Here is a 10,539-nt window from a genome sequence, read left to right as displayed (position 1 = left end):
GACTTTCTAGTATCAATATATAGAGTCCTTTTTCCAGTACTTCAGTGCCATAAATTAATACAATTGAAAATTTGTGGAGAGATGAGCCTTGGCATAGTCAGGTCCTGGATAGAACTTCATACTGAGCTTTGGGGTCACATAGGGGTGTAATAGGGCTGTCACACTATACAACCCTGCAGGGTACCACTTGAACAAACCATCTGAACAAACATGGTAGCCCTGGAAGGAATGGTGATTGAAAATCAAGATTGACCAGTCCTGTGACCTTTAGCAAAGAATGCCAGCTCTGAGTCACAGTCTCATTATCTATAGCATGAAAAAGGCAACATCAACCTTGGAGGGATTTGGAGAAAATTAAATGAAATAATGTATGTGAAAATGCTTTAGCATTGTGCCTGGTACTCAATAGGCACTCAATAAATGATATTTCCTTCCATTGAATGAAGGAACAGACGAATGAAGGCATGCAAAACAATAAATCATAACAAAGAAATTATTTTTTGAAAGTTTTATTTAAACCACAGAAAATTGGGAAAAGGTAGGTTTGAAATCTTTTCCACTACAAAGCTAAGAGCAATGGGGTTTTCTTTTTTATTTCAGTTACCCACAGATTTTTGTTTCCCACCACCAAATGGTCTTACTTATTGATGCTGGAATGCAGTGGCTTGGAAGAATGAGACCTTTCACTACACTCATGATATTTGTAGATAGTGGGAACCTACTGTATAATAAAGTATGGACAATTGCAATACAACTATCTATACACTGAAGATTTGATAAAAAACTCATGGGTCAACTTTCTGAATATCACGTTTCCAAAACACAAAACTGGTCATGCTCTCAAGAGCCTCCCTAGCCTAGAACCTGTTGATTACTCTCTGTAACTTGCAGGTCATAATCCATTCCATCTCACAAAGCCCATCCCCCTTGCTTTTTAGCAGAGCATTCTCTAATAACTCTCACTTACTTTTCCCTAACAGAGTTGAGAGACACAGAACCTCAGACTTCTGTTTTTCTCCATGCCACACTTGGACGTCTGCTTTATTACAGCAGTGAGAAGGTAGATGATCACAAAGCTAAGTGTCTTTGTCCTTGCACTAAATTGTTAGCTCATGGATTGCAGAGAGGGTGCCTCCATCTTAATTCATCTTGGAATCCACAGAGTCCAATACATTGGCCAAGACTCAGTAGGCAAAGCAATAGTGTTTGTTGAATGAATGTTTGCTTTATAGAGGATGATACCTGTTAAATGTGGCTTCCTCACTACTCTACTAACCCCTGGTCTTGTTCTCGGTGTAAAATTTTCAGTAAATTCCTGAAAATTTTCTTTCTTTGTTTTCATTAACTCCATTTATTCTTTTCTTCTATATAATTCAAATAAACTTGGCTATCTGGTTTCTCAATTCAGGGGGGATTAAAAACTAAATCAGAACTTGGCATTCTTTAGAATGGAAAGCTTAAGTATGGAAGTTTACTTTTACTTCCTTTCAAGGGAGGAAGGAAGAGGGGAAGGTGGAAAGGAGGAGGGACTTCAGCTTTCTTAATCACATTCTTCTCGGCAGGCACTGTGCAAGGTGCTTGATGGGGCTACTGCATGATGAGGTTACTCTTATACGAGGAAATTAAAGCCCAGGATCCCCCAGCTCATGTGTGACAGAACTGAGGTGTGAACACTGCACATGGTTTTAAACTCTGTGTGTATACGTGTGTTTCATCCATGATGCTGTAAAAGAAAATGACATGGAAAATAAGGAAAGGAAGACAGATGTTTCTGAGTCTAGAGAATCATTCTTGACAGTATATTTTATGAAATCCTAGATTTCAGCAAAAATAATTATGAGCATTCTCTGGGGAATTTTGCCATTGGAGTAAGCTTTAGGTACATTTGTTAAATTCCTGAGCTTTAAAAAAAAAGAACCCATATAGACTGCGCTTTCTTAACCTCATTGCATGTCACTAAAATACACTTCATCCTTGCTGTGCATCCCAGAAACAATGAAAAGCCAAAGAAAAAGGCAAACAGTAGAGCTTTGACACTTATCAAAGTCCTCACTTTCTATTCCTTCACATCAAAATGTGGGAAAGCTCCCCGTGCAGAAAAAATTCTGCTGTATTGCTCACACAGTTTAATCAGAACATATCATTGTTATTTCATTGCAATTCTTGATATCAATAGTGTTCCTTAAAATGGAAAATTGTAAATTCCAAGCTGTAAAATCGATAGAGTTTTCTGCCATTTCTTTTAGTTGGCATTAGATAACGGCACTAAGTACACCGCCAACATATGATTGAATTCAAACCATGCGGTTGACAAATTGAAAGTATAATCTACTTGGCAGGTTAAAAAAAAGTTAACTTTCATGGTGTAGTTACATCATTTCCCCTTGAAAGAGGTAGGATAGGGAGTTGAGTTCAGGTTTTTGAGTCAGCACTATTTTTGAAGGCCATGCTAAGTCTGGCAGGGGGGTGGATATAGAAGCAAATAATACCTTAAATGGCTTATAGTCTAGAAAGTGAGACAGGCATTTATACACAAATGCAATACCTTATTATACATAAATCCAAATGCAGTTGTTTGAGGGATAGAAACGATAAGAGGAGGGATGTATAAATTCTGTCTGAAGATTCCTTGAAGGTTTTGCTAAGCAGAGGATGGCTTAGCAAGGTTTTGAATAATGTGTAGGAATTTTCCAGGTGCATAAGGACATGGAAAGAGCGTTCAAGCAGAGAGAATAAGAGGGGCAAAAGTACATGGACATGAACCATTGAGGTGTGTGAGGGAATGTACAAGGCACTGAGCAGTGCTGCAGTTTAAAATGCAATGGGAAGAAAAGTAGGACGATGTTGTGCTGCTGAACAAGAGATGCGATGGGGAAAAATGAGTTAATGATTATTGAGGTGGGCTAGAACCAGACACTACAAAACACGCAAATGCCTAAAATAACCCATTTAAAAAATTTAACTAAATAACCCATTTAAAAAAAAAATCTTAAAACATTTTTAATTAATTTCAAAAGGCACAGTGAATGCACTCCCATATTCCCTATCCAAATATTAATCCCCACCTATTGTTGTTAAGTCCCAGAATAAATACAGATACTTTAAATCCTGGATTGCTGAAGTTCACATTCTTTCTTAGAAGAAGAAGGAAAAAAAGGTAAGAAACTCAACACTATTAAATCCTACCTCTAATTAAAATTAGGAACGGATTTAAATTAATATCCAGAAATAAATCAGCAGCTCAAAGAAATGAATACAAATGTAAGAAAATGATTATATTTTCCAGCAAATATTACTAATGCTTTCTAAACACATCTGCTTCAGACTGGAGTTGATGAAGCAAGAAGTGACTCCTACAGTGACTAAGGAAGGAGACTGAGAAAAGATACTTGAATTCTGGGGACTTTATTTCAAAATCTCTCTTCCGGGCTCCCCCAGATGAAGATAGATTAAATGCATGGCCTCAGATGTACCCCTGAAATTCCTCATTATGTGTGCAAAAGATCTCTTTTAAAAAGCATTTGAGATATCAACCTAGCAGGAATTCCAGGGACGACTTATGATTTCTGCCATGAAGACCTACCTCATTTGCAAACTTTGAGTCCACATGCTGCCTGGATTGACAAACTGTAATTGTGATCAAGACGTCCTGATTCTAACCCTAGGGTAAGACATTACTTCTTTTCAGTCCTCCCATCTATAAAATGGAAATAGAATTGTCATGAACATTACTTGACTTGGCATCTATGTATGCACATTTAAAAATGGGGCTCCACCTCTCACTTGATGGCCATCACTGATGCCCAGGAGAGGGTCTTCATTTGTCCCACCCAGTTTCCTTGGACTCTCACATTACTTCCTCAAGCTCATCTTCCTCACTCCCGTGTAGCTCTACTCTGGGTCCTTCTACACCTTGCTGAACTGTTAGCTTAAATAAATATCTTAATACACTCTACCCTTGGTCAAAATCCTTCATTGACTCCCTGTTGACTGTAGAATAAACTGTTACATCCTTTAGCTATGTATTCATGATGGAACTCAGCATATCTTTCCAAAAACCAGTTACCAGACATGCCAGGCTACATCCCTCCTCTGTGTCTTTGGACATTCTCACTCTCTGGCCTGATGTTTCATTCTGCTATTTCTTACTCACTCAAACAAACAGACAACAAAGAAACAAAAGAGCAAAACACCTCTGCGGAGACCCTCCCCAAGATTCTCAGGCAGTTGGAGCCCTTCCTTTTCCTCCTATCTGTGACCCTCCCCAATCTGACTGTGGAATCCTTGAAAAAGGACTATTGCTCTATCACTCTTAATCTTCAGAGCCACGCTTAGAGCCTTCATGAAGTTTTCATTTGGTAAATGATTGTTGCATTCGACGGCCATCAACCATTCTGAGATATATGTGAGTAGCCTCTCCTGGCCCATCCTGGCAACTCCGAGTAGCTTAACCGAGCTCAGCAGGGGGTGGATAGAGTTAAGTTTGTTTCAGGATCTGCAGGCATGCGATAAGGGATGGCAAGACCACAGTTGTTCAGAAAAAGTGCCTTGGACTCACAGCATGAAGCAGAAGTGATGTATAGTGGCTGCCCCACAGGCCAATCACACAGGCCCTGAGGATTTTCTCCTCAGTAGCTGTGAGTCACTGCGGCAACCGCATTTCCCAAAGCTCCTTTCAGGGGAAAGAGACTATTTTATGTAAGTAGATGTTGGTCATGCTTCAAACATCCCATTCTAAGAGAGAATAATAATCAGAGACCTTCTCTTTAAAGACTTCTCCATTCTTCTCTCTCTCCCTGCATTCAGTCCAGTGCTTCTCTGCCTAAGGAGGCTGCAGGGATCAGGATACCTCGCTTTCTAACACCCTGCAGTACTCTCAGTTGCCTATGGTACGTGGAATATAGTGCAAACTTCCTCACTTCACACCAAAAGCCAGCTGTCTTTTAGCTTTAGGTTACATAAGCACCCTTTGCCCTCCAGGCCAAGTCAAAATTTACTACTCACTGCTCTGCCAGTTTGTTACCGTAATATTCTTCCTAGTGTCTGATCAATGGCAATAACACAATAAGGGAAGAATACACAAGCACCTAGTTAATATATCTTGAGCCAGGAATTGTCTTGAAACTTTTTGAAAACTGTACGGCAGGTTCATTTTACTAGATTTTACAAAAGAGGAAACTGACGCTCAAAAGATAAGTAGCTTGCTCATTTCTCCTGAGTCTTGAATGTGTAGGCCATATTTGAACCCGGATCTCTCTTTTTCCACCATACTACAATATCTCTGGTCATTTCTTTAAGTGACCCCCAAATACACCTGCTTCAGGAAGACGTAACCAATTACAAATGTAAGTCAAAGCCCAGAAAAAAGAATTTGTGGTAAAAAAGCAGTTTAAGGCTCAGTGACAAGTTGTTTCTCTGCCATTCCAATTTATCACGCTTTCAGCTTTTCTTGGGTTATTTCTGCTTAGTGAAACATCAATATCTTTATGCTCCACCATTTTATTAAGTATATTAAATAGGGGAATTGAATTCACAACATGTACTTTGAAAAGCACGAATGCTCTGCAAACAGGGGCAGTATTTGAATTATTATCATTGTTATGAGTTTTTCTCTTGCTATCGTTTGTGGTTTTGTTGCTTCATCTAATCGGACTGTTTTATTGTATACATAGATTTGGTGAAGCCTGCTAATTGCTTTCCCAATATCCATTTTCCCTTCCTTCCTTATTAATGAAACTTTGGGTGTTTGTTCTATGGCAATGTTCCCAGCTAAAAACTGCATTTTCCATTTTCCCTAGTGTCTGGGGATGATCGCATGAGATAATTTGGGACAACTTTCATGTAGGCAGAAATCATTGGATGGACTCTTATGAATGATCCTTGAAAAGTGGACTTGGCTGGCCAGTATCTATTTTTCCACCTTCCTTTACATATTTGCTTGTCTGGAATGAAGAGATAATGTTCGGGATTGGACTACCTTGTGACCATGAGGACAATAGCAAGATATCCACGAAGACTTTATCCTCAACGTCCCTGAGCCAATCAACCAAAGCCAAAACCACTTACTCTTGAATTTCTTGTTATGAAAGAAAAAATAAATAAACCCCCGACTTGTTTAGGTCACCATTACATGGATTTTCTGCTATGTGCTGCTAAACTAAATTCCTAAGTGACACAGTCAGCAAAAGGAAGCAAAGTGTATTATAAACATACTAGACTAGAAGTCTAAGATCTCTTAACTGGTTGTCTGGTTACAATTCTTTCTTGTCAGGTCTCCACATTTTAGCCAGAGTGGTCTTTCCGTTGCCTTGTTTAAGATCCTTCAATAGATTTTCTTTGCCCTGAGGATAAAGTCAGAAACCCTTTTAGTAATTAAAAGCCCTTCCTGGATCTGGCCTCTGCTACCTCCCCATCCTCATCACTTATCTCATTGCTACTCTCCCCTCCCTGCAGCCACATTAATCTTGCTGCTCCAATGCACCACGTGGTCCTTTCTTTAAGTGACCCCCAAATACACCTGCTTCAGGAAGACGTAACCAATTACAAATGTAAGTCAAAGCCCAGAAAAAAGAATTTGTGGTAAAAAAGCAGTTTAAGGCTCAGTGACAAGTTGTTTCTCTGCCATTTACGTTCTGATGTGCTTACTGCATTTACTTCCTCCTCCTTACACCATTCTCCCCCGTTGTGACTCCCTCTTTAAATATCAAAATGAATGGAATACTACATACAAATGCCTTCTAGACTGGCTTCTTTCATGCCACTGTGATGACTTGCAATTACTTTCTCAACGTCTTGTACACTAGACCGTAGATTCAAAAAAAGTCGGAGCCCTGTCTGTCTCATTTAACATCATATCCCGGACATTTAGTCTAGTGATTGACATAATGCAGGCACTCAGCCCACAATATCAGTGTAAACTCAGCAAATCAACTATCTTGTCTCAGAGTTTGCTTCTGGGAGAAACCAAAATTAAGGTTCCAAGTGCAAATAGTTTATTTGGAAGATGAGCCCAGGAAAAATCTGGGGGAGTGGAAAAGTGAAAGAAAATAGGTAAGGAAGCTAATAAGGAGGGTCCTATCAAGCAATTTTTGATTATGGCACTGTGGACAATAGCTTATTATACTGAGAAATTCTGAGAAATACTGTGAAAAACTTCTCAGAGGGGCCAGGCAGCTAGGGCATGAAGCCACTGGTTCCCACCATCAGCTCCCACCAGCCATTGTTTGAGGGTGATTGGATGGGAGTGGGAGTGCAAATAACACCTCAGTTTTGCTGGCCTGTCTGGCATGCAGGCAGAGGGAACTTGTCTGCCAAAGAAAACCAAGCCTTCGGGGAGAGAGCCTGGATGCTGGCAATTGGAGGTGAAGCAAGGCTCATGGATGGTAAGCGCTGATGGGGTAAAAGCTAAGAGTGGGTACCCATGGTGTCTGCCACATCTCTGCACCCCTCTCAACCAGGGCTCCTCATCCACAGGATGGACATGACAACCACCTGGGATATTTCTGCAGAGTGAACTGACTGCATTTGGAGCACTACCCTGCCGATAAATCATTAATCAAGTAATATTGTTCCACATGGTTCTACCTGAGAACATCCCTTTTTTATGTTAAAATTGTAACTAATTTTTATCATGAACCAAGTAGAGCCCTGCCAAATCACCTGGAGAGAAGACCTGATGAGGATTATGTGCATCACTTTGTTTACAAGTTAATAGTTGTGACAGGTAGGGAAAAGTTCTAGCCCAAACCTTGTGCTGAGAGGTGGTGGGCACTATGGACAGAGGTGAGGCTTTCTAATCAGGTAGATATAGTGCCCTCTTCTTCCCACATGTAAATTTGTGGGAATCTAGGTGGTAACGGACCTTTCCTCATTTATAAAATATAGGTGATAATTTCTATCATGCATGTTCATTAAGAAGATTTATGTGGCAGGTGACAAAGACTAGAAGATTAAGAAATGTAAAACGGTATAGAAATTGAGGTTTTCAGGTCAGATTATCTGGGTTCTTATTTCAGCTACCCCATATCTCCTAATCTAAGCTTCAGTTTCCTCATCTGTTTAATGCGCATAGTAATAGCATTGCTTCATTATTTTGTTTTAAGGAGGAATGAAGTACATGAAAAATTTCCTGGCATTGAGAAAATACTCAATAAAAGTTAGTTGTCTTATTTCCATTAGCATATTGGTATTAATATTGTTTTTATTTTTCAAACTAATATAACATATAATATTATATATATAATATATTATATTATAATTTTTGTATGCCAAATTCTACTCACAGATCACTCTTCAAGTACTTTGGGGTTTTTAATCATTTGGGAAGTTTCAATTTAGAAGGGGGCCTGGGACTTCCAATGATCCATACAGAAAGAATGGGGGGTAATTTGGTGTTCAGTTGTAAAGCTTCTTTCATTCATTCCAGACCTTTTCCTTCCTGCTCACCATCACTGTCTTGCTGGTGGCTGGATCTAAATGAAGTATTGCCATAAATTAACTGGCTAACCAGGAGTCATCAGTCCTCTCTTGAGGGTCAAGTCACTAAATGGTCAAGTTGATAAGAGTCCTTGCTGGCCTAACCCAAATCACTTCTCAAACTCCACTAAGTGTTGGTCTAGCACATTTACACATCACCCTGAGATGCCTCTAAGTTACTTTAGCCTTAAGGTGCAGAGCTGACATATTAATAAGAATGCCTTTTACATTTAGGCTATCAGAAATCTCCTTTCAACCATGACTTTAATTGCCCATTACAGATGGAAGTCAAGTTTGCAGGAAGCAGCACGTTCGTGCATAAAAGAGGCCAAAAGTTCAATGCATTTTCTATGGGAGGCACAGTGTTACCTTTAAAGATCAAACTCTGCTCAGATTTGTCATGGCATTTTAGAACTTGAAGGGATCTAAGGGGTCTTCTAGTTATAATTGTCTTCTTTTACAGACGAAGTACATCAGGCTCAAAGAGGTTAACAAATTGTCCAAGGTCATATACAGCAGCACTTCTCAAACTTTAATAAGAATAGGAATCACCTGAAGGGATCTTGTTACAACGCAGATTCTGATCCAGTAGGTCTGAGGTCGGTCTTGAGATTTTATGTTTCTAACAAGTTTTGCAGGGATGTAACTACTGCTGGCCCATGGACCATTCTGAGTAGCAAGGATATTCCATGAGGGAAATAAGAAGTCAGGATTTTTTGATACCCAACTTAGTGTTTTATTTTTTATCACCTGGATTATCCCTGAAAACCACAAAGGCTTAGAGTGATGACAATCATTTGTCACTTGGGGAGGAATGGTATACTTTCCAATTAACTAGAGTCTGAATTTGCAAAATTCTCAAGTAAATTGTCAACATATAGATTAGTCAATTTGAATGTCGTCAGAATGCCCAATTATTGTATGGTAGGTATTATGATGTTTCAGACAGAAGAACAACTTTTAGGAAGAAAGAATGAAATTCTACAGTCATAGGAGTGGTACCAACAGACAGTGCTCAGCTTCTATTTCTGTATAAAAATGGCTTCAGCTCAAGAGAGCCCCATTACTTGAGGTCATGCCTCTTCCCAAGAGGCTCTGCATCCAATGACTGATCCACGGGCACACCAGGCAGCCATTTTTCCTGGTTCCCAATTATGTCATGAATAGATTCCTGTTATGGGTTAAAGGTATCCTCTTCAAATTCATATGTTGAAGTCCTAACCCTCCACTACCTCAGAGGTGACTGTATTTGGAGATAGGGCCTTTAAACAATTAATTAAGGTAAAATGAGGTCATTAGAGTGGGTCCTAATCCAATATGACTGGTATCCTTGTAAGAAGAGGAGATTAGGGCACAGACACACACAGAGGAAGATACTATGAAAATTCAAGGGGGACACATCCACCGGCAAGCCAAGGAGAGAGGACTCAGAAGAAATAACCCTGTCGAGATCTTGATCTCAGACTCCTAGCCTCCAGAACTGTGAGAAAACAAATTTCTATTGTTTAAGTCACTGAGTCTGTGGTACTTTGCTATGCAGCCCAAGCAAACTAATACAACATTCTTGGTAGTTCTCACAACTTCCATGTTGATCCCTTGGCTTGTGAAATAACAGCTTTTGTAATGGGAAATGCCAAGTGGAAGTCTCTGAAATTGAAATTGCTTACTCCTTAGCTGAAGCAACACACATAAATAATATTGCACATGGGGGGAATGGTAGAAATCTGCATTGCCCTTAAATACTTAAAAATTCAGAGATGATTGTCCCTATTATTTTGCAATTTAATTGTCCATACTTGTTCCTATAAAATCATATGGAACCACAAAAGACCTTAATAGCCAAAGCAACCTTGAGAAAAAAGAACAAAGTTGGAGGTATCATGCTACCTGACTTCAGACTATACTTCAAAGCTATAGTAATCAAAACAGTATGGTCCTGGCACAAAAACAGACATATAGCTCAATGGAACAGAATAGAGAGACTAGAAATAAGCCCACACACTTATTAATCTACAACAAAGGAGGCAAGAATATACAATGGAGAAAAGACAGTTTCTTCAAAAA

Source organism: Balaenoptera ricei, chromosome 5 (genome assembly GCF_028023285.1).
Source record: "Balaenoptera ricei isolate mBalRic1 chromosome 5, mBalRic1.hap2, whole genome shotgun sequence".
Taxonomy (NCBI): Eukaryota; Metazoa; Chordata; class Mammalia; order Artiodactyla; family Balaenopteridae; genus Balaenoptera; species Balaenoptera ricei.
This window is presented reverse-complemented; position numbering follows the sequence as displayed.